Below are 25,070 nucleotides of genomic sequence, written 5' to 3'. Positions count from 1 at the left end.
TGGATTTTTGTCCTTTCTATCGGTGAAGTTACACATTCAGTTTTTTTAATTCTCTGATATACTTGTCATGGTTATTTTTTAAGTGCAAAATGACTCAGACTGTGGCTCTACAATATGTAATTTTGAAATTTGCAAATTTTAAAGAGTTATGGAGCTGGTTGATCTCAGAGTGGTTGGGGGGAAAAAGGTGATTTTTTAAAAAAATCTGAATTTACAGGTGCCATCAGTTTTTCATATTCAATTAACATTTTATATACAGTCACCTCACTGCTAAAAGGCTTACTACTTGGGAGGTTCTGGGTTAGTTTAATTCAGACATTTAAATTCAAGGGGTAGGTTGCTCAAACTTCAAGCATCTGAAAATAGAATGCATCCCCTTTTCCCATAAAATGGCCCCTCTTCTGCCCATCCTTACTCTTGGCACCCCCATTCTGAACAATCCAGGTCAGAAAACTTGATGCATCTCCAGCTCATTCTTGAATTTCATCCTTGAATTGATAGACCTTGTTGTTCACCAAGTTCTATCAATCTTTCTTGCCAAGCACCTCTCATAGTGCTTCCTACTCTTGGCTGGGCAGAAGTCCTGGGATTCTACTCTCCAGGGTTTTTCTGGGGCTTTCCCAAGTCTCCCAAATCATCTTTTCAGGCTACTTCTCTCTTGATTTTGGGTGAAATTAGAGAGAAATCTCACCTATATTTTTCTTCCCTAATCTGTTTGTGAAGGTTGGGGTGGGAGATGTTGCTGCAACTCCAAATCACACATTTTCAAGGTTCATATATCATGTAGCACGAATCAGTACTTCATTTTTTTTTATTGTCAAGTAATATACCGTTGTATGACTGTACCACCTTTTGTTTATACATTCATCGGTTGGTGGCCACTTGTATTGTTTTTACTTCTTTATGAATAATATTGTTTGTAAATACTGCTTATGAATAATGCTGCTATAAATGCTGCTATTCATATACAAGTGTTTGTGTGGACATATGTTTTAATTTCTCTTGGGTATATACCTAGGAGTGGAATTGCTGGGTCATATGGTAACTCTATGTTTTCGAAGTACTGTCAGACTATTTTCCAAAGCATCTATACCATTTTACATTCTTACCAGTAGTGTATGAAGGTTCTAATTTCTCTGCATCCTCATCAGCACTTGTTATTTTCTAACTTTTTGATTATAGTCATCCTAGTGGGTATGAAGCGATATATCATTGTGGTTTGATTGGATTAGCCATCCTGGATGGCTAATGATGTTGAGTATCTTTGCACGTGCTTATTGGCCATTTGTATAACTTCTTTGGTGAAATGTCTATTCAGATCAAGTGCCCATTTTTAAAATCAGGTTTTATGTCTTTTTGTTATTGAGTTGTAAGAAGAAGCTTCATATTTAACTCATTTAACCCTTGAAAAGTCTCTCTGGGATTGGCATCCTTTATTTTGTAGGTAAAGCAACTGAAGATGTTCGCTCATTGGCCCAGGGTTCCATAGATTGCAAGAACGGACTAGGACTGAAGCTCTGGCTTTCTGACTCTGGGGCAAGGCCATTTCCTAACAGTGTACCCACTCTTATATTCTTCACCATTTCCCTTGAAAAGTAAAACAATGAAGAATAAAAATGACAATAAAACATATGTTAGTATAGTAAAGTCCAAAAGATAGTGTAGAAATGAGCAGACTTAATACTATAAAGGAAAACAGGGTTAAATGAGAACAAAACCAAAAGCATAAGGACAGTGAGGGATTAGGTTACCAGACAAAACAGGAAGTAAATTTTTGCTTCTTTGAATGATGTTGGTCACATAGTGGGAAGAAAAACGACTGACCTCAAGATTATCATATCAAGGAAGGATTGCACGGGCTCCAAACAATTTGGCTTAAGGCAGAAGCCACCCCTCGTCTTTGTGTTTGCCTGGTACATAAAGAATGAGCAGTTCAAGCACAAGAGGGTGGCTTAGTGCGAGGTGGTGCCAGGGTGGCACCTGGAAGGAGTCAACTTCTTTTACTCAAGGAGAGGAAAGTCATTCCGTTTTGTCTACGTGTATAAATCTGAGCATCCTTGTGCGGCAACTTCCAGGGTACTACTCATATATCATGTGGTTGAAAGACCATGTCACCTCACCTGTTCTGCTCTCCAGCCTGCATAGTTGCTGGGAGGAACCATTTACTGGGAGAGAGGCAGAGACTCACGGTCCTCAGCAATCTGGGGCTAGTCTGGGACTGGAGCCACGGAGGGCCTGTAGTTTAAGTCACTGTCACTGTTTAGGCGTCTACCTCAGAGGGTTGGGGCTACACAGAGAGATGAATCCAATAGGCACCATCTTGTATTGTCCCTGTTACTGTGCTCGATGATGGTGAAGAGCAGGTGCAACGTCTCTGGCTAAGCCTCTGCTCTGCCTTCCTGTTGCCTAGCTCACGGGTTGGCAAACAGTGGCAGGTGGGCCCTTGGCCTGGCTTTGTAAATAAAGTTTTATTGGAACACCGCCATGCTCATTTGTTTACAAATGGCCTGCAAAGCCTAAGTTATTTACTTTCTGGATCTTTACAGAAAAAGCTTGCTGTTCCCTGGCCTGGCAGAGTGCTGGGCCCACAACAACTGATTCTTAAACCCTCCATGGATTTGCATCCTTTCAGTTAACTGCCTCAAAGCTACAAGCACCCTTTGGGGAGTCACATTTTTGTTAGTTCCACTGAGACATTCTCTCCCTAGTGAGGGTTCCTGATGCTCAAGGCTGGGTGCCAGCAGAAGCCACAATGCCTTTGTTCTCTTTAAAGGGTTAAAATCTCTCCTGCTTCCCTACTCCAGGGCTGTCAGCCTTCCGCCAGCCATCATCCTCCTACTCAGATGAGATCATTTTCCATTTGCAAAAATGTCTGAGAAGTTTACCGTTTTACCTACATCATATCATGTGCCCGCATGTGTCCCTGGAGGAAATGTCAGCTCTTGTTTCTGAAGTTCATGGCTAGTGGAGGAGCAAAACACAGAAAGGTTATGTCACTTGCCCAAGCTCCCGCTTTGAATCCCGGCCGGGGTCTAAATCCAGGTCAGGAAAAACGTGGATGATTGTGGCTTTATCATGGAGAAATGGCAACAAGGACTCTGGTGATAGTCAGACCTGGGGACAGAACTTTCTGCTGATTCCCAGTGTCAGCCCTTGGAATCTTGGTCTCCTCATTCATAAAGTGAGGCTAAGAATATTTTCAAGGTCCTGGGTGGTTTGGAAGATTCCATCTGACGATGCTTCTTCATTACCAGGTAGAATACCTGGCTTGTGGTGCTCACTAAATGTTAGCAACCATTATTGTTGTTGCTGTGTTGTTGCTGTTGTTGTGCTTATTAGTAGTATTATTTTATTTTTGTAACTGAGAGGTCAGCGTCTGAACTTGACCTTTGTGGCTCTTCATTCAGTGTCTGGAGTTAAAAAGTCAAATGCCCACAGAAGAAAGGCAGAGACCATTAGTGATTAAAGTTGGCTAGGAGTAAGAAAACAGAATCTGTAGGTTGTATTTATTATCTAAAAGATGCAGCTGCATGTTCCATTCAGTTTCATTGTTGCCAAGCAGGAATGTGGGACTAAAACTGCCAAATCTAATCATTGTTCCTGAGAATGCTGGAAATCTTAGTTTTTAACATTGAAAAACAGTTTCCATTAAAAAAAAAAATACACATGACAGAATACTACCAAATCTGAAGGTCATATCTGGTTTGCAATTTCTTGTATGAAGGCAGTAAAACCTTCCCTGGGAAGATCTTTCCTGGGAAGCTCTGCTTATATTTGTTCACATCTAAAGATGGTTTCACTCTCTCACTCGAACATCCAGCAAATACTTGTCAAATAATTCTCACGTGCCAAGCACTCAACTAAGGATTTAGAGATGAGCCAGACAGATTCCCTGCCCTCAAGAGATTCTCATCTAGTGGGAGAATCAACATGTCATAAAATAATTGTAATAGAGTGTGATACATGGATATTCTCAAAGTCTGTGCACCTGCCACAGGGGGAACAGGAAGGGCATTCTGGAGGAAGGGGCATTTGAGTTGAGTCTTGAAGGATGAGTAGGAGTTTGCTGGACCAATAATGGAGGGAGAAAAGGAAGCCATGTAGGCCTGTGTTGTGCAACACAGTAGCCCCTTGCCACATGTGGCTATTTAGATTTAAATTAAGTGAAATTAAATAAAATGAAACATTCAGTTCCTGTGTTGCATAAGCATAAGCCACATATCAGGTGCTCAGTGGACACATGTGATTAGGGGCTACCACATAAGACAGTGCAGAAAATTCTGTTTTACTCTACTGAATTATAGTGTCAGTAAAGATACAGTTACTCCAAGACACTAACAAGTTCAGAACACTGCAAGTTTTGGGGTGTAGCTGGAGTGATAATAACTGGAGTTGGAAAGGTGGGCAGGAGGCAGAGCGAGAGGATGTGTGTGTGTGGCAATTCAGCATTGTTCTTTTCAACCTTGACTCTGCTTGATTCAGTATGCCACCATCTACCCACCCTCCCAACCATTGCCAACATACTGGCGGCTTTTTTTCTTATAGCTGATATGCATTCAAATATATCACATGGTCCTAAAAAAGCAACATTACACTTGTATACGCTCCAGGTTTCTGCAAGGGGTGACACACTCTCATTCTTGCCCCAGATACTGCCTGTGAATATTAAATATTTTAATGATTTTTTTCATACTAACAAAAATTAAAAAAAGGAAAACAGACTTAAATTTTTTTCATTCTATGCTGGTGCTCATTGCTGAATCATATTTGGAAACTTATAAAGTCATCGCTGTGGTTATATAGTGAGCATTATTAAAGTTATTTCATTGCACTTTCATTATTTCATTGTCTCTTTGCTTGTAAGAGATTTAAAAATATAGGATGAACTTTAATTTAGTGCTCATGAAGAGACAGAGAGATTTACACTAACAAATTGTTAATTTTATTTCTGAGTTATATTTGGTGATTGATGAACCACTTTTCTTCATTATTTTGATGATTAGTCTTACGTTGGATTGCTCTCAGTTAAACAAAGGATGAGATTTGGGGTTTAGTTTGGAAATGCTAGGAAGCTCTTTCGCAAGTGACAGTTCACACATATTTCCTTCCAGATGATGTCTTTTTTCTCTTAGTTTATGTATCCATTTACATAACCATTTACATATCCATCCATTCATTCTTCAGAAATCTATCCATTCAGCAAATAGCCTTACATTGTGCCAGGCACTGGGCTTGAGTTACAGCAGAGAGCAAGACAGTCAGATTTCCTGCTGACATTCTAGTGGGGGAGGCATGGCCACTACACAAGTATAACTGAACAAATATAAAGAATAAACTCGTAGCTTGTGCCTCATAATCTGAAGACAATAAAAGAAAGTGATCTGTCTGATAAAGGCAGGGAGAAGGCAGTTCTTGATTCTGTGTAGTCAGAGAATTTCTCTCAGGTGAGTCGACTTTAAACTGTGTCCTGAATGATGTGGGAGTGCCAGCCACAGAAGGATCTGGAGGAAGAGCACTCCAGGCCTTGGCAGAGGCTCTGAAGGGAGAAGAAACTGGGTGCATTGTTTAAGTAGGAAGATGACTACTTTGCTTGGAGTGTGAAGAGGTGCCAGACCACAGAAGGCATTGTAGCCTCCGGTAAGGACTTTAGCAGGTCTTGAACACAGGGGTGGTGGGCCTGACTGGTGCCTTTAAATGGATGTTACTGTGTACAGAATGGAAGTTAGCGGTCAAGACCCAAAGCAGGGTGACCCGTTAGACATGTTGATGATGGTGGCTTGGGCTTGCCTGGTAGCAGTAACAGTGGAGAGAAGTGAGTGGATCCTAGACATATTTGACACAACTTAGTGACGGGTTCTGGATGTGGTACCAGTTACCGCTGTAGGGAAGATGGGCGTGCCAGAGAAAGGGACAGATTCATTAAAGGTGTCTAATATGCTAGGTGCTCAAATAAGCAAAAGTGTGTTTGCCTGTATCTTCTCTTTTCTCCTGACTTTATGTGACTCTGATATGGAAGAAATACTTGTCCTGCTGTGGAGAAAAATGGTGACCTGCACCGTTTTCCACTGTTATCATTCATTCATTCCACAAGAACTAATAGAGTCCCTAACAAGTACGAGGCACTATGCCAAGCACTGAGAATGCAATAGTTCCTGCCCACGTGGGGCTTCCAGTCTAGTGAGGGAAATAGTTAGCAAAGGAGTCCACACTGGTCTGTGTTCCATACCAGTGCTGAGTTTTACCTCCACACTACATATTGATGTTTGGAAGGAGATAATTATTTTTTTTAAAGTCAACTGATTTTATTTTTTTATTATTTATTATTGAAGTATAGATAACTTACAATAGTATATTAGTTTCAGGTGCACAACATAGTGATTCAGTATTTTTATAGATTATATTCTGTTTAAAGTTAATATAAAATAATGGCTATATTTCCCTGTGCTGTATAATATATCCTTGTAGCTTATTTATTTTATACATAGTATTGATACTTTGTACCTCTTACTCCCCTACCCCTATCTTGCCCCTCTCCCCATCTCTTTCCCCACTGGTAACCACTGGTTTGTTCTCTGTGAGTCTGTTTCTGTTCTGTTATATTCATCCATTTGTTTTATTTTTAGATTCCACATATAAGTGATCTCATACAGTATTTGTCTTTCTCTGACTTATTTCACTAAGTATAATGCCCTCTATGTACATCCATGCTTTTGCATATGGCAGAATTTCATTCTTTTTATGGCAGAGTAATCTTACACACACACACACACACACACACACACACACACATACACACATACACACACGTATACATTTACACATCTTTATCCATTCATATGTTGATGGACACTTAGGTTGATTCCATATCTTGGCTATAATAAATAGTTCTACTGTGAACATTGGGGTTCATGTATACTTCCTAATTAGTTTTCATTTTCTTCAGGTATATACCCAGGCGTGGAATTGCTGCATCATAGGATGGCTCTGTTTTTAGTTTTTTGAGGAACCTCCATACTTTCTTCTACAGTGGCTGCACCAATTTACATTCCCACCAACAGTGTAGGGTTCCCATTTCTGCACATCCTGGCCAACATTTGTTATTTGTAGACTTTTTGATGGCAGCCATTCTGACAGGTGTGAGGTAATATCTCATTGTGATTTCGATTTGCATTTCTCTAATAATTAGTGATGCTGAGCATCTTTTCCTGTGCCTTCTGGCCATCTGTCTATCTTCTTTGGAAAAATGTCTATTCATGTCTTCTGCCCATTTTTTAGGCAGGTGGGTTTTTTTTTTTTTTTTTTGATATTGAGTTGTCTGAGCTGTTAATATATTTGAGATATTAACCCCTTATCAGTCATATCATTTGCAAATATTTTTTCCCATTCAGTATGTTGTCTTTTTGTTTTATCAGTGGTTTCCTTTACTGTGCAAAAACTTTTAAGTTTAATTACATTCCATTTGTTTACTTTTGCTTTCATTTCCTTTGCCTTAGGAGACAGATCCAAAAATATTGCTACAATTTATATCAAAGAGTGTTCTGCCTATGTTTTCTTCTAGGAGTTGTGTGGTTTCGAATGTTACATTTAGGTGTCTAATTCATTTTGAGTTTATTTTTTATATGGTGTGAGAAAATGTTATAATTTCATTCTTTTACATGTAGCTGTCCAGCTTTTCTAGCTCCAGTCATTGAAGACACTGTGTTTTCTCCATTGTATATTCTTGCCTCCTTTGTTGTAGATTAATTGACCATAAGCGCATGGGTTTATTCCTGGGCTGAACCAAAAAATTCTTAGTTATAGAGGTGGGGCTGTGCATAGTAGGATGTTTAGAAGCATCCCTAGTTTCTACCCACTAGATGCCAGTAGCACCTCCTTCCCAGTTGTGCCAACCAAAAATATCTTCAGACATTGTTAAATATTCCCAGTGTGGCAAAGTTGTCCCCAATTGAGAACTCACGCCTTAATTCCAACTCATGTTGCCTGATGGCAGAAACTAGCAGAAGACCTAATATAGTCAAGTTCAGAAGCTTATTCTCATCACCTGCAAGGTATGAGAGTGTTTCCTTGCCTATTAGTAGAAGCAATCTTTCAATATATGAAGGCAGCTTATAACACATGAAATGGAACCCATCTCCTTTCGATCCTTTATTCAGTTGGTTGAACATACAAGGTGTGGGATTGCATGTTATGACTAACCTAGGAAGTCTGGAGAAGATCAAGTGATTATTTAAATCAAGATGCATCAATTTTGAGTGCTTTGCAGTGCCCTGAAAATATGAGTCATTGGAAGACATTTTGAACTTTCACAGTCTAAAGATGGTATAACACCACAGTTATGTTGCATCTTGGAGATTAGTTCTACCAAATTCATATATTCAGTCATACAAGGAACTATATAGATTTGATTTATTCTACTCCTCCACTGCCACCTTGACTTCAGAGGATGGTACTCACCAGTTCTACTCTTGAGTTGAGGAGCAGATTCTAGAACACAGTCAGCGCTTGGGGCAAAAGACAAGCCACCACTCTACTCTGAGATGTCAGTTACAACAGTGGTGACTAGTCCTGCTGGTGATGATGCTAATGTTTATTAAATGACAATTGTGTGCTAGACACTGTAAAAGTTGTTTAAAGTATAATATTTATTCAATGTTTGTAATAACCCTATGAGATCATTTTTGCTATTTTTACCAGTTTGTATGTGGTAAATTGAGGTTAAATGTCTTGCCCTGTTGGTAAGTTTTAGGGCTGGGATCCAAACATCAGTGTGTCCTCAGAATCCATGCTCTTAACCTCTATGTAAAACTGCCTCTTGAGGTACTATTAATTGATCATGTTATTATTTTCCACCGAGTCCAGATATGGCCTTAGAGTCATTTTCAACACAGGCTACTACCACTTGATCAGACCTGGTATTTGAGAATAAACCTACTTGCCCATCAGTACCTTAATTCTCTCCCCTCAAGTACTAGGCTGTGAATTCTTCTGAGACAGAATGTGGGGATGCTTATAGACACATGTGAGGTAATGTCCAGTGAACTTTTAAGGAAGGGGAAAAATGGTTGAAAGGTATCTCATAAGTAACATTTTAGGTTCCTCTGAACTTTAATCAATAGAACTAGTATTTTTCTGCTCTCTCATTTTATTTCCCGTTTTCATTTTACAAAGGCAGATAGAACACCCCTTCTACCAAGGTGGCATTCAGCACCCCGTTGATGGTCCCAGTCTTTGACCCTTGGAGATGCCCCCAAGTGTCTCCATTGTTGGGGGATACCTATGAGGATCAATTCCAGTGATGTCTGTTCTAGATTAGAGTATACAAAATCCAGTTTAGCTTCCTGCACTAATTTAGTTGATCTTATATTCTTCTTGGGTTAGAAAAAGCTGTGTACAACAATCTAAATCCTGAAGGCTGTGGGGAGTTGGCTTTCCTTCCTACTCTTGCCATTTTGCCCTTTATTAGACCACTCCCTGGTAGAGTGAGACTGGGCTTTGTCATCAGTTGGCACTTTGAGCCTGAGATTGATTCTCTGTGCAACTAGTAAATACACCAGTGGAAGAGTTAGTTCTCTTTCCCTGTGGATGACCCATGAATATCAAATAAAACAAATGGACCAACAGCAAGCACTGGTTAGGTAAACGTTAGATTAAAGTGTAGTGGCATGCGGACTTCCCTGGTGGCATAGTGGTTAAGAATTCACCAGCCAATGCAGGGGACGTGGGTTCAAGCCCTGGTCCAGGAAGATCCCACATGCCGCGGAGCAGCTAAGCCCGTGCACCACAACTACTGAGCCTGTGCCCTAGAGCCTGAGAGCCACAACTGCTGAAGCCCACGCGCCTAGAGCCCATGCTCCACAACAAGAGAAGCCACTGCAACGAGAAGCCTGCGCACTGCAGTGAAGAGTAGCCCTCGCTCGGCGCAACTAGAGGAAAGCCTGTGCATAGCAACGAAGACCCAATGCAGCCAAAAGTAAATTAATTAATTAATTAAAAAATAAAATTAAATGTGGTGGCATGAAGATAATAATGTCACTAACTGAACAACACAACTGACTATATAACTGTGAATTTTATAGATACAGTTTTAAAATGTAGTGTGTTATAATGACGCGTCTATGAATGATTCACCTTTTAAAATACAATCTGAAGACTAGTTTTTAAAGTTTCTATATCTATGTTTATGCGAAATACGAAAACACTTTTCAGGGATCAGTACTTTTAGGATGTCCAGACATGACAAAAGAATATGTTCTGTCTCTTTGATGTTAGGCAATATTTTTATGATTCATGGATCAGTGGTTCATTTTTTTTAAAAAATCTTGATTTTGGCTGGGTGTGATCTTTAAGGATTTCTCACTCCCACCTAAGTTATATTGCTGTGGCATAGGGCATTGATTAAGATATTTTTCCCTTTACGAAAGTAATTGAACAAATTTCCTGGCATTAATAATGCCCTATTGCATACAGGCCCACAGTACTCTCTGAGAAATAATGCTTTGTAAGTCTTGGTTTTCACATGTGGCTTAATTTTCCAGCTCTTGTCTCTGCCTGAGTATAATCTGCTCCCTAACCTCTTTAACACTAGGACTCAAAGTGATGACTTCAAGTTTACAGTTGCTAAATAGATTGTTAATGACCAAAGAACCTATCAATCTTGCTGACCAGAATTATATTTAACAAAGAAGACGGCTAATTACTGGACAGTTTTATTGATGGTTATTTTAATTGCACTGACAGCCCTTCTTGGCATGGAGAGCCATTAGGCAGGAGAGGCAAGAGACAAGCCATCATGGCAAAGTGGTGCTGAGCTGAAAATGGGACTCCAGAGGGTAATTTGTCAGTTTGCTTAGGAGGTTTGAAACTTACTCTGTTGTGCTCAAACCCACTGCCTGTTTGGCTGTTTCCCTCCTGATGATGTAAAAATCTGTTAGTTCCACTCTCTCACTGTTCTTCAACTTGCAAATTATAGGGTCATTATTTAGAACTGCCTGCAGGTAATTCAAGAGTCCCAGAAGATACAGACCTGGCTAACTCAATTTACAGATGGGACTATGATTCCACATCAGATCATTGTCAAATGACACATTTAGCTTCTAAGTTTACTTTTATCTTTTTCTCTTTAGTTTGGAAACAGTGGAGTTTTCATCTGTCTGCTTATCAGCGTTTCTCTAAATTCAGTAGTCCTCTAAAAGAAATATGTTCTATTCAGGAAAATCATAGTGGATGTGATTCCTTGCTTCCCAGATAATTCACTGCAAGAAGTCTTCTAATGGGTCATTCTTCATGGATGTGTAGAATGATTTTAATTATAAGACATCCATGAATATCCAATTTTTAAGGGCCCTTTTGTTTTATAAGGCAAGGGCGCAAATGCCTATCCCTATGCTGGTGGCTATCAGAGAGGTGGCTCGGATGGAAAGCTTGTTGCTGGGAGACACAGAGAGGCCTGGTTGATCAAGGTGAGGAAAACACAGAGGCTCACTCCATACCTGCTGTCTAGCAAGATGAAGAATGTGGGCACTGTGGTTCCCTGGTCTGAAGGAATTAGCTAACATTTGTTCACCCCATCATGGGATTCTTAAGCTCTAGATCCTGTAAGACCTTTTGGCTCCTCTGTGATGTCGGAGTGGCGGTGACGATTGTAGAAAGACCATCCACTTCACATCTGCAGCTTCAGTACTTCTCACCATGCTGCTTACTCATTTGTCCTCTTCTATCTGGAAAAATCCTTCTGTTGGAGTCTAGTTCACTAGACAGTCACTATCATTACCAACTTTCCTTTGCCCCTAATGCAGAATGTACCTCCTCTTCTTCTGTATCATACATCTTATGGCTTATGGTGAGTTGTATGTGACTGTGTCACCGTGGACTTCCTGAGGGCGGAGGTCACGCCATATTGATATTCATCTCCCTGGTTCCTGACATTTTCACTACCACAGATTTGGCCCTTGACCTCTACTGGACAGCTGGAAGGTTGGGTTAATAGTCTTTAGCTCATAGATGTTGAGGTTTCTAGAAAGTGTATAAGTCCTTGGAGGGGCTAGAGGCACATGCCCCATCAATTTGGGAACTTACCCTTGAGGAGGGCATTGCCTTTATTCTGACCTTATGTTGGAGAAATGCTGAGTGTGTGTTTGTGTAATTATATCAAAATTGATGGCAGCCACCTAATGCAAGGTGCAGGTGCGAGTTAACTTAGACCGTCACTTCCCAAAGCGATATTTTCTGCAATGAAACAGAGGGGGAAACATGAAGAAAGTTCTATGGTAAATAACCTTGGAAAATGCTCAGCTAAATGAAATTAAATACGATTCTTAATTGAAGAAATTCTCAGACCGTAACATTCTTCATGAAACTTCAAGAAGAGATAAAATGAGCAGCATTTCCCAAAGTACTTTGAACCATGATGTTTCTTTTACTTTTTCTCTTTCTCTTTCTTTTCTTTTTTTTTCCTTCCTCCCTCCCTCCCTTCCTTCCTTCGCAGTTCTGTGGTCATAGTGTTTCAAAGATCATACTTGGGAAATGCTGATTTAGACTGCTAGGATTCATTAACTGCTTTGGCTGATTTCACAGTAGTAAAGAGAATGATTGAATTGGTTCTCATTTTGTATATAAATTAAAGTAACCATTTTGCCTTGGGAAGCTAACAAATGAACTTTGGAACAGGAAATGAAGTAAGGCAGCATAGTTGTTCAGGGACCCTCAGGCTAGCCTCCCCTTGAATCCCTCCAGTGAAGTAAGAAGCTCATGGGCAGCCCTTTCTAATCCAATGGTTGGCTTTCTATACAATCTGAAAGAGTCCCAGGGTGATTCCCAGGACTCTACTTATGACATTCCTAGCATGAGTAATATGAAAAGTGGAGAACCAGCTATGGAAACCACTAAAAACTCAGCTATAATTCCCACTGTGGTCCCCACAAGGAAATCATCTGCTCAGACCAGAGGAAGCCTCCAGAAGCTGTATAGCCTTAACTGTCTCAAAGAAGTTAATTTTGGGGGGCTTCCCTGGTGGCACAGTGGTTAAGAATCCGCCTGCCAATGCAGGGGACACGGGTTCGAGCCCTGGTCTGGGAAGATCCCACATGCCGTGGAGCAACTGGGCCCATGAGCCACAACTACTGAGCCTGCGCGTCTGGAGCCTGTGCTCCGCAACAAGAGAGGCCGCGATAGTGAGAGGCCCGCGCACCGCGGTGAAGAGTGGCCCCCGCTTGCCACAACTAGAGAAAGCCCTCGCACAGAAATGAAGACCCAACACAGCCATAAAAATAAATAAATAAATAAATTTAAACACCCTCCTCTCACCCCTGCTGACCCATCTCCTGTCCCTATAATTTAAAAAAAAAAAGAAAGAAGTTAATTTTGTACTTGGAAATAGTGAAATTATTGATGGATCAGGGTGAGCTCTCTGGTGTTTAATATCGTCTCCATCTCTGTGCCTTGTGACAGTGCTGTCGATTAGCTGTAATGTGGTACTTTGAGCACCACTTAGATATTAATTATTTTTTAATAACCTCTTCATTGAAAGCCTAAAACTTTGCCTAAGATTCTAATGAAAGTTTTCACATGAAAGAGGGGGATAATATTAAACAGGCACTAATAAACCCTCTGAAGAAAATTCAGTACAATATCTCTGACAAAAGAAAGGAAGGCAAAAAAGAACAACACACATTCCCAGCCAATGTGCATTCTCTCATTAGGATTTTACATTCATTACTGCACCGTTGCTGCAAATTATTCTCAGCTATATATGCGCTTATGAACCCATGAAGAATTAGTGTCTTCTTAACGAGCACCAAAGAATATATGCATTAAAAATCCTTTAACCCTTATGTAAAACCCTCAGAAACCATTTATTAGCAATTACATCTTGGGATTAGGAAGCATTCAAAGCACATTTCAGTGTCTTCTCTTACCTGACCTTTTAGCATTGCTTTGAGGGAAAGCAGGGCCAACGCTGCAGTTTTTTATGCAGGAGAATGGGGTTTTTCTAGAGAATGTAAATAGCTTGGCCATGGTTGCCCAGTGTGTCAGGGACCATGGTAAGGGCTTCACTCCCGTGGTGTAATTTGAGGCTGTGGAGAGGCTTCCTTGAGTCAGAACAGTTCTCCTGTGGGCCTGTGGCACATGTACCAGAATTATCACCACTAGACATTCATGAATTGTCTTTTTAGGCATCTAGTTAAGAAGGCAGATCCTTGGGAAGGGGCCTGTATTATCATCAGAACCTTTGAAACAGCTGGGGTTGGATGGATATATAGGGCATGTGCAGTGGGAAGGCTGCACTGGCTGTTGATTCCTGGCATCTGGTCCCATTCCGACTGGCCAGCGCTCATGCACTGCTGAACATTTTTGAATATCATCCCAAACAGTAGGGACAAATGAAGACAAGGGTATTCATGGGAGTAGGATGAGAAACACAAACTCTGAGTCCTCTAAAGGCTCATACTCAGCAGGCCAAATCACTGATCGTACAGACTATAGGACTCAGTTCCATCCCAGTGATATTCACCCAGATTTCTTGAGGAAAATAAATAAATCTGGACACTATTTTTTTTCTATTGTGGAGCTGATGTTTTTTAAAAAAAAAGAGTCTTGATCTTTTCCCCCAGATTTTTCACTGCACAGTGAGTGGAGTATATACCATTAAATAATATATATCCCTTATTATAATGTTGAAAGTGAAATGAATATGATAATGGTTATTGTATAGTTCACTTGCCTCATGTCTTTGCCTTCAATTTGGCCCTTTTAACCGTTGTGTGATTCCTAGAGGGAATTTTCTAAGCTTCAGTTTCACAGGCAGTATAGACATATTTTTCTCCTTAATAAAAAAAAATAATAACATTCTTTTTAAAAAGGTGGCTCTCTGTATGTGCTGTGTATGGTCATTTGAAAATTATAAATTAATTGGTTAGCCTGGAATACACAGTCACTTGGCTAAGGTAGATATCTGAATGTAGTGGATTTCCATACCTGCGTTTCTGGGTCTGAATTTATTGAGAAGCAACTTGTGAAAGAAAACAGACTCCTTTCTTCCTTCTTACTGATTGCCCTAATGGCAGCAGAATCCTTGAAATCCTTAGGGAACAAATTGGGGACAAAAGTTCGAAAGCATACCTGGCTTATTTTCTAAGCTTTGAGCAGACCCAAAGAAAGACTGAATTTAATTAAAAAAAAAGATTTTATTGATGAAGGTATCTCTCCTTCAGGCTAAACTTTGGCCCCTGCATGCTGATAAAACCATCTCATTTCTCAGAAGTAGCCTTCTGTGTATAATCCGGGAGAGCCCACGGACAGGAATACATCTTGGGGAGAGTGACTCGAAGACAATCAATCAGAAGTTGGCAAGGTCCCGTAGCGTCCCTTGCTGAGCTAGGAGGCACCTGCCTCTGTCTGGGCTGGCTGACTGTTAACTCTTGGGCAGTCACCTGACTGTGTTTGGATTCTTGGGAGCGTACTGGTGCTGTGGCTGGATCTGGCTGCCTTCTCTGCCTCGTGCTGGCTGAGCCCTCAGCGATGGCTCTCTGCTATTTGACTTCCATGTTATCTGCACATGGGGCACTTTTAGTGCCCAGATATGAAGATGAGCAATCTGGAGCTTCAAGATTTTATGAGCGCTAATTAGTACCCTATTTGTGCCCTTTTAATCTGTTATTATAGTAGGATGGCATGACATTCAGTCTTCTTTTTTTTGGCTTCCTGGCTGCTGCAGCCAGAGGGGGCTGTATTTTGTACTTTCTCATTGCGCCTGTGTGCTTGAAGACTATTAATAAAGATGAGTTTAAAAGGGCAGGCTGTGTTCTGAAACTTTCTAGTCCTCACTTTAACCCTGGAATTCAGCTCTTCTTCTCACAGCCATGAAAGAAAGCCCTTGTCCCAAAGATGACACTCAGACTCCAGTGCGTGTAGTCAGGCTGTGGGAAAGGTCCCTTGGCTACTGTTCTTTCTCTCATTCTTTGTTTTGCTTGGAGATCAGCAGGGAGGGGCGTCTCCAAGGCCATGTGGAAAGTGAATAGGCTGGAATATAAAATTGGGTATCTTCAGCTACGTACCAGGGCGTTCTTGGACAGTTTCTCTTCTTTCCTTTGTTTTCTCTCTTTTTTTTCCGTTCCTGTGCTGTCCCGCTCCTCCTTTTCCTGACTCAGTCTCCCTTAACCATCCAGCCAGCCAGAAGTTTGTCAGTGATCTGCTTTTCTGTGCTCCCCTGAGATGTGAATTCCATAAGGTCAGGGGCCCCATCTTTTGCTTCTCTGGAAACCCTGCAGCAAGGTTTCTTGCAAGTATTGATAGTTGATGCTCCGTAAATGTACATTTACTTGGTGAACGAGCCTTACTTTCCTGATCTGTAAACCAAGGATCCAAATGCCACCTCTACAAGGCTGTGGGAGAATTGATTAATGATATAATGTTTGCAAAGAGCCTGGTAAATAGTTGGTCCTTAATTCATGTGCGTGAGGTTCCTTCTTTCCTCTGAGCCCTGTGAGCTGAGATGTTCAGGTGAAAGTGGCTCTAGGCTTATGAGAATGAATGAGTAGAAGCTAAGGGGAGGTGAGAATGGGGGAGGAGGTGCCTTTTTTTGTTTTTTTGCTAAATGACCACTTTGGGGAAGAGAGGATTTCCACAATATCATATATAGCGGGAGTGTGGAGTGCTTTGCTTCAGTTGCTGTCTTCCTGTAGTAGGAAATGTTACATGTAACCATAGAGCTATAGGATGCTGGCATTCAGAGGTAGAAGAAGCTGCCTTAGAACCGCCATATTAGAGTTTGCCCAGTAGAAAGTTCCCCCTCAAATGTATCTTTTTGCTTTCATCCCACAACCCTCCTGTCCTTGCCAGTAAGAACGCCTGACACTGCCTTCTCTTAGGGTCCGAGTTCTGAAAATGTCAAGGAAAACTAGCCAATGTCCTCTTGGCTGAGACCTGCCTCTGCTGGTTTTACCCATCCTGAATGTGCGTGAGTTCTTAAAAGCCACCACAGGGGACCTGGCACATGCTTGTAATTCCCAGTAGAAAGCTGGTTCCTTTTGGAAAATGAAAGCAGAGCTCAGGTCCTTCTTACCTGCCTTAAGGCTTCCATGGAGGAAAGTCAAAGAAAAACTCACCTGTTGGTAACACAGGCATATGTTTTTATACTTCAGGGACTGGAAAAAAGCAGCATTCAAATAGCTAAGCTTTGCAAGGAAGATGCACTTAGGATGTGAAACTGGATCGTGGAAAGTGCACTAAAGCAAATCCAATAGGCTGCAGCTGTTGGTGTTCTCCTTCTGTTACAGATGCTGGAAAGAGCTTGGAGAGGAGCAAATCAAATCAGAGAGGCCAATAGTTTAAAAGAAAAAAAATACAGCACCTTGTTCTTTTCTAGAAGCACTTTGGGTCTCTGTTCCTGAGGGCATTTTTCTTCATGACGTCGCCACATCCTTCAGCCCCTCTTGGGTAGAGGAGACGTGCGGCAGGCTCCCTGTGCCAGTGGGCGTCTTCTGTTTCTTAGGAGATATTTATGCAGTTGAAGCTGAGCCTCGGGCATGATGAAGCTCTGGCTTTCAGCAGCTGAGCCCAAAGCTCGTCCTGTTTCTTCTTCTCAACTTTGACAGTAAATGCACTTGTGGTCCTTCTAAATGACTCTAATTGGTATGTTTTCTTAGGGAACATGAGGATGATAGGAGAAAGAAGGGTTTAAAAAAATCTTTACTTGGAAACATTAAAAAAAAATTAGCAAGTCTATTTTAGCATCCCATTTTTGTTGCTTTATTTTTGGTTTTGGTGAATTTTTTTTTTTTTTAACTGTTTTCTGAATATAAAACCATAGGCAATAGTTGACTTAGGATTTCTCCTCTCCTTGAAATTAAATGAATTACAGTTCTAAACTATTTTGAATGCAGTCAAATGCTGAACAGAATCTTTTAATAATATTTCAACACATACAAAGTACATATTGTCCCAAAGATTTCACCTTCATGGCCTTTCAGTTCAGTATTTCCCGTCATGTCCAGTAGCTGCTTCTCCACAGTCCGCTGGAGCTGCAAGGTGTTGACCTCTCCCGTTCTTCCCTGCCCACTAATGGTGAATTTACCTACCATCCCCCAACCAGACACCCCTGTCAACCCCCAAAATAAGAGAAAGAGATTTTAGGTCTGTCACCGTCTGTTTGGGGAAGTAACTGGTATAGTTGATATTATGGCCATATTAGCATATTAGGTAACTTTAGAGATGTAAAAGGACTTCACTGAACTTTAATAATGACCCAATAAACCTGCTAGCCTGTAGTTTCTAACCTTAATAAAGTTGTCCCTAGGAAAGTTGAATGATCATCTTTTGCTAAGTATATTTATTTTATTTGTATCCAGTGGCATGCTGGTAAATGTTTAACAGCCATCTCTTCAGGGAAAGTAAATATGTATGTGAATGTCTATATCCAAATCTCCATCCGTACATATAAGTTTATCACAGATTTTACTGATATAAAATATGTGCAGCACACAATTTGATTCTCCCAGGCTGCTTTTGTTGATGTTGGCTGAACTCTTGTATTTGTAGTCAACCTCTGGCTGCAATTCAGCTGTGTTTTGAGACATTCAGATGAGGATTGATGCTGGGTTACTATCCAATTCAGCAAAGTTGCTAATGTCATTGACAAACAAGTGTGCTTTGGACATGAATATTAGGTGATATTTAGTTTACATTAACACCTAAGACAAAAGTCGAACAATGAAGATAGATGCTGCAACCTTACTCATACATTAATAACAGGAGTGACTTTTTGCTGAATGAGATAGATTTAGGATACTGGAAGAATATTTTCTCAGTTTGTGCTATTCACAATGTCACAGCCAGAGACACAACATGCTTTTAGTTTAATCTGCACTATTAACATTTTATCTATCACTTCCTCAAGGCTAGATAACCAACAGAGCAATAAATCAGTAAGTTTTGCTATTTCCACCCAATCACCATGGCTGATTTCAAACTACAAATTTGACATTACTGCACAAAGTTGAAAAGAGATATGGAGTAGCACACTATCTTATAGTATTTCCATGTACAGATACAATAGACATAAATAACCTAAGAGCATAGATAATGGTAAAATGTAGTGAAATAATTAAGAAGTGAGAAATTTCAATTATTATCTTTGTTTTATTATTTATTTAGTTGTAAGTTACAAAATTTGATTTTTAATGGTTTTTTAAACAACCAGCTAGCAAAATTTCTGAAAATTCTACAAACAGCTCTTCTAAGTCGGTACAAACCAGCTCCAGCACATCACTGTATCCTACTTAAGTGAATCACGAAATAAGCAAGAGACTCAGAAAGTTTGGGAAGAATGGAGGTTTGCTGACCTAGTAAAAATGCTCCCAAGAAAATAATTTCCACTGAAAACTTTATCATCGTCCTCTTCGTAGAAGCACATTCGTGGCCAAAGTCAATTTAGTTTTGCCTTTCATGATCTTGGGAAACTTTAGATTAGCTTTAGACTTGCGTTTTCAATGTTGAGGACGATGCCTGTTTCTTTAGTGGCGTCGCACAACCAGGACTAATATAGGAAAGGAGGACCAAAGAGCCAAGGTGTCAGGCATTTCTATGAAGCCACTGTTTGTGACAGCATCTGCCTGCCTCTTCACAGTGCGTTTCAGTTTTCTAGACATTCTTCCCTATAATCTGAAGTTGTTCGAAGCTCCTAACCTCTCTGCACTTCCACTCTCTCTCCTTCACAGTATTCTGCAGAAACAGTTTGCTTTGTGGGAAGGTGAAAATTATCTCTCTCCTTGATTGACATAACATCACCAAGGGGAGACTAGACCCCATTGCCAAGTCTGGAGTTCTCCACTAGGTACCAGCTGAGAAATTTCTAAAAACTCAGTTACTGGCTGCTCTGCTTGTTAGTAAAAATAATGTGCTATAATAATCCCTCCTCCTAATAATTTGCTTTCTGCCCTTGAATAGTAATACTTCTTTTTCTTTATCTACCCAACTGAAGATATAAGTGAAGACTTTTCAACAGACGATTCTCCAAAAATACTTCATGAAGTATGTTAACTGTATAATTCCAAACACATTAAAGTTTACGTGTTTTAAATGTTTTGTCTTCCATACCTGAATGTTCTTTATTGAATGCAGGCATTTTAAAGGACTCCTACTTTGATCATGTCTGTACTTGAAAGTGTTCAATGTTTAATTTGAACATTAGGCAGGATAAATACCTCACATTTGAGACTGGTTGAAAATTTAAAAATATCTATTATTTTAGTTAAAATGAAAGTAGGAAATAAAAGTTCTTAATGCCAATAATTTCAAAGCACCTAATGTTAAATTCTTTCCTGTATCCCATATTGCTATAGTTTAGTAACTGAAAGTTTGCCTCGTCTAATTTGTTGGGGGGAAGAACGGATACATTATTATCTATTCAGAAATTATACAGCAACGGGTTTGTCTTATTTCAATTTGCATTTAATTAATAAAAATTGCATTATTATATGTTAAAGCAAATATCCTTAGCTTTAGAATGTAACCAAGCAAATATCTTTTAAACTCTAACACACTGTCCTTATGTTTTAGCTGAATTTTTTTAAACTTAATTTTATTTTACTTGTTTTTATTTGAAGAAGAAATGGCTATCTGGAAAGGAAGAGAGGGTGATATGCAATATTTAAAGAACTGGATTTTCACCCTGGAGTGAGTGGTTCATAGTTTGACTTTGGGAGGTTCATCAACCTCTGGAAGTTACACACGAACATGTATATGTAGGTGCATTTGCCTCAGGGGTCCATCGTTTTAATCAGAATCTGGCAGCAGGCTTAGGTGATTGAAAGCTTAAGAACTACTGCCATATAGGGATAGTGGGACCCACATTCTTCCCATGCCCCCCACCTCTCTGAAATGATTTTTATTAATGAGCTGTTATCTACATCTCATTCATTTATGTCTCTTAAGAAAATATTTTTTGCCCCAAGTTCACATCAGTGAAAGGATAAATAACCAAATATGTGAAAAAAAAATTCCCCAAATTGGGCCAATGTAGCAGAAATAATAGGTATGGTCAACAGCTTGCAGTGGGTTGGAACCTGGTTTCTTTAGAAGCAGGTATCTCTGTAGCCAGGTGTCTTACTATCATTTTATCCCTGCTACTTGGCCCATCCGAAGCATCCAGTTGCATGACTATGGAGTGGATGGAGAGATAAACTGTTGAGTAGTGGCAGCCAAAGGTAGAGTGTCACTGCCTGTGACAAACGTTTGTGCATCAAATGTGTGTTGCTTTTAGAGAACAGACTCATGAATCCATTTTTTTTCTTTCACCTTTAAGTGCTGTTGAGATGTCCACATGAACAATGGCATTGCTATTCCAGGTGTTCTCAAATTGGAAGTGATTGATTGCATTTATTGGCACTCCTTAAAGGGATTTAAAAACCGGTACCCATTTTCTCCATTTGGTCTTAGAATATAGAAATAGAAAGAACACAACATTGTATAGGCTAGTGGTAAAAATAAAGACCAGTAATGAAGAAGATGGCTCATTGATCTAATCATGAATTAATTCACTTAAATATGTCAAAATTACCTCTGTTCTTGCAGTTATAAGAACAACAGCTAATGATCTTTGGTATCTTCCTTTGTGCCTGTTACGATCTGAAGATCTTTACATGGGTGATCTCATTTAGTCTTTACAACACTATCATTAGTAGGCATCACTCTTCTCCCCATTTTACAAGGAACCTGAGCCAAGCAGAAATTGAGGACTTGCACAGGGTTACACATCTACTAAGCTCTGGCGCCAAGATTCAAAATCAGGCAGTCTCATCTCCCAGAGCTCAAGATATGGGCTGTGCCTAATCCCTCTGTATGGCAGCCAATGTGCTAGAAGCTTAGAAATGTCAGTAGTCCAGACAGACATGGTTCCTGCTGCCATGGAAGGAGAGGCTGTGAGAGAAACCAAAAGGGCTGGGAGTCGAGATTGCTTTGAAACAAATGGACACGGAAGAACCCTCGGAGGGGATTTAAACTAAGGAAGGGGAGGAGCCAGGGAAGAGACAGATCCCTACAGAGAGAAGAGCAAACGCAAAGGCCCTGGGAGGGAAGGAACTTGGAGTATTTCTAGAAACAACAGAAGCCAGGGTGGCCAAAGTGTAATGAACAAAGGGGAAAGAGTTAGACTAACTGTGTCCATGTGAGAGTGTCTCACTCTTAAAACCTAAAAGGATGTAGCTATGAGGCAACTCTTTGGCAGTTTGAAGCTATATTTCTTTGTCTATGTGACCTGGTGTCATGATCTTCTTGTAGAACTTTCCTTTCTTGTGGTTAATTTCCCATTTCCTCTTGTTTCCCTGTGGACGTCTCCTTCTCTTCTCTGTTGATGTCTTTGGTGGGGCACTTGGCCATAATGTTAGAGGGATGAAAATGATTTCATTAAACCATTATATTAAAGACTCAGAAATAATGTGGCCCAAAGAGTCTTAAAGAACATAAAAGTACTGGAGGAAGTTCCATTAAACCAAGAACTGAGCCAGAGTCATTATTAGTGTCATACGAGGAACCTTCCACGAGTTGGGTATTTATGAACCTAGCAATTGCTATGATTATCCCATTCCTTCCAGTGTCTAATATAATGATTGTATCTGGTCTTTGTTATTAACTTTATTTTCCATTTATTTGACCCTATAGAATATTAACTCATTTGTGTTTTGTTTGTTGTCGTGTGTTTTTATCCAGGCAGTTCGATTTTGTCATAGCATGCATCACACCGTTAAGATTTCATATCTTTGCTTCATCTACCCCATTATGGCAATGGCAGTTCATTAGGGCTTTCTTTAGATCATTATCAATTGTTTTCTACCTTGCAGATAGTGCTGTTAGGATGAATCTATCATATCCCAGAGATCTTATATAGCTTGTTATTTCCAGGTGATTTATTACTCTCACGGTAGAAATGTTGTTAGTGAACAGTAGGGAAGCAGTGGCTGTATTGAGGAATATCAATGTATCCTTATGTTCTGGCTCGCAGTGACAGTCAGAGATCCATCTCACTGACAGTTACCTTGTTAACATTTTGATCAGATGGCAAATTTGTCATTTTTCATGGTAACAAGTATAAGTTTGCACAAGAACCATAGATAGATGGGGAAGATAGTTTTTCTGTGTGATGTAATCAGTAATCTTTGGGAGAAGTGAAATAATTACTCTGAAAAGCTCATCCACTGGAAAATGTGTTTGTTGTAGAAAGCTCGAATTTTTCTTCATTTGAAGCAAACCTGCTCTCTCTCTCTTTTTCCCCTTTGCTGACAGTTTGATTAACACACCAAGCCTCTGTGAAATATTGAGACAGAACAAAAGGGTTTACAGTCAGAATGGTTTGGTTTAATCACAGCGTAAGATGTGAACAAGGCGGGTAAAAATAACTGCATGCAGCGTTCTCAGATATAGAGCATTGGCAACCATGGGCATGGGGTTTGAGTTTTCCCTCCTTCTGCACTTGAAACTTGCTCCAAAACCCTCTCTCATTAGCATCGATATCACATCATGTATGTTCCTCTCCAAACTCCCGTCAGAAACCATGCGGTCAGCCATCCTGATGCCTCACTTGTGTGTGATCACACAGTTGATGTTGCTTTGTATTGTTTTTCTCCTATGTTCTCCCAGGCTGTGCTCCTGAAGCTGTGAAATCTTTAAATTCGTAGCACTTTTGAAAGCTCTGCCGTCTGTCTGGTACTTAAAGGGTGAACATGTTTGAGAAAGAATTTCACTTTTGGAGGCAGCATTTTTTACACTGCTTGAGAGTCAGAAACGGGCTTCTGACTTCCCTATGAAGATGGCAGTTCTGGGTACAATGGACAGCTGTCAGTTAGAGCTAGTAAGAATCTCTGACAAACAGGTTTTATTGAAACTCGGGTCAGAATAGCGTAAGTAGGCCTGGGAAGCCCCTTGAAGCAGGGAGATGGGGCTCTGGTTGTCAAATGAGTTTCTCCTCTGAACTGTCAGAACACACACACACACACACACACACACACACACACACACACGTGCCTGGAAGTCTAAAGGAGAGTTGGTTTTCAAATGTTTCTGTCAGGTAGCCATGGCCTATGGAAAAATTATATTATGTTTTTATAATTGCAGTGGAATGCAGCCACAGAGAGTATGCCAAGTGCAATCAATCATTGCTTTCATTATAATATTTTTTAAAAGGTAGAAGATGCTCATAGCTGCATTTATATAACATATGATCCAGGCGTTCCAATCATGGTACAACCATTAACCTAAAATATAGCTTCTTATTCCTTAATAGTTTTGCCTGTATGCACACGTTCCAATGAAGAGTTGAAAGTAAGCCACTAAGGTGACAGCCATGTTTTTGACCATCCAGTTTTATCTTTTCACACTTTGGCCAGGTCTGCCTGAGGGTGTTTACATTTTGGTCTCATCTGCGTGGTTACCAAACTCACCGGGGGAGGGGGACTTCCATGCCACTTGCCTGAATGTACCAATTTGAATTTGTCATTCTGATGACTAGTATTCTTATCGAAAATATACAGAGAGATGTAGGAAATCAGATAGGAATCTCTCATTTTCTCGAAAGGATATCCTGTGAGATTCCTTATAGCCAGTATTATCTGGATTCCTCTAAATTTTCTGTCTTTCAGCCTTTACCTTTCTCTTTACTGTCTTATGATTGTAACACAAGCCCCTATTCTGCATGTCTAAATGAGGTCAGCATCTTAGGTGAATTCCTCTCCTGTTTTATTTCTGAAATTCCCCAGGGCTTGTTTACGTGTCATACAAGTCTATCTCGGAGGTCACTTGTCACTTCAGGCTACGGGTCACTGCTCTGGGCCTCCCTTGTCATCACCTCTTGCTGTTTATAAGCTTGTCTTCATGTTCTTGAGGCTCTTCCAAGACCACTTCATCCCCTCTGTATTCATCAGCCTCCTCTTAATTCTCCAAATGCACAGACAACATTAGACTGTCATTTCCAACAAAACGTTTTTTTGATGACTCAAGGAATACATGAAGGAATTACAATTCTGAATCAATTAGGCAAAACGTTTTTGGCTGCACATTATAGAATTCCTGATTCAAAAAATTCA

At 40.2% G+C, this 25,070-nt stretch overlaps 1 protein-coding gene across 17 annotated transcripts in view; it reads left to right on the top strand.

Moving 5' to 3' along the window:
* FHIT (fragile histidine triad diadenosine triphosphatase) overlaps positions 1–25,070 on the top strand; it is a 1,499,836-nt gene that overhangs the window by 1,329,720 nt on the left and 145,046 nt on the right. The window lies entirely within an intron of this gene.

Source organism: Eubalaena glacialis, chromosome 7 (assembly GCF_028564815.1).
Source record: "Eubalaena glacialis isolate mEubGla1 chromosome 7, mEubGla1.1.hap2.+ XY, whole genome shotgun sequence".
Lineage (NCBI taxonomy): Eukaryota > Metazoa > Chordata > Mammalia > Artiodactyla > Balaenidae > Eubalaena > Eubalaena glacialis.
This window is presented reverse-complemented; position numbering and strand designations above follow the sequence as displayed.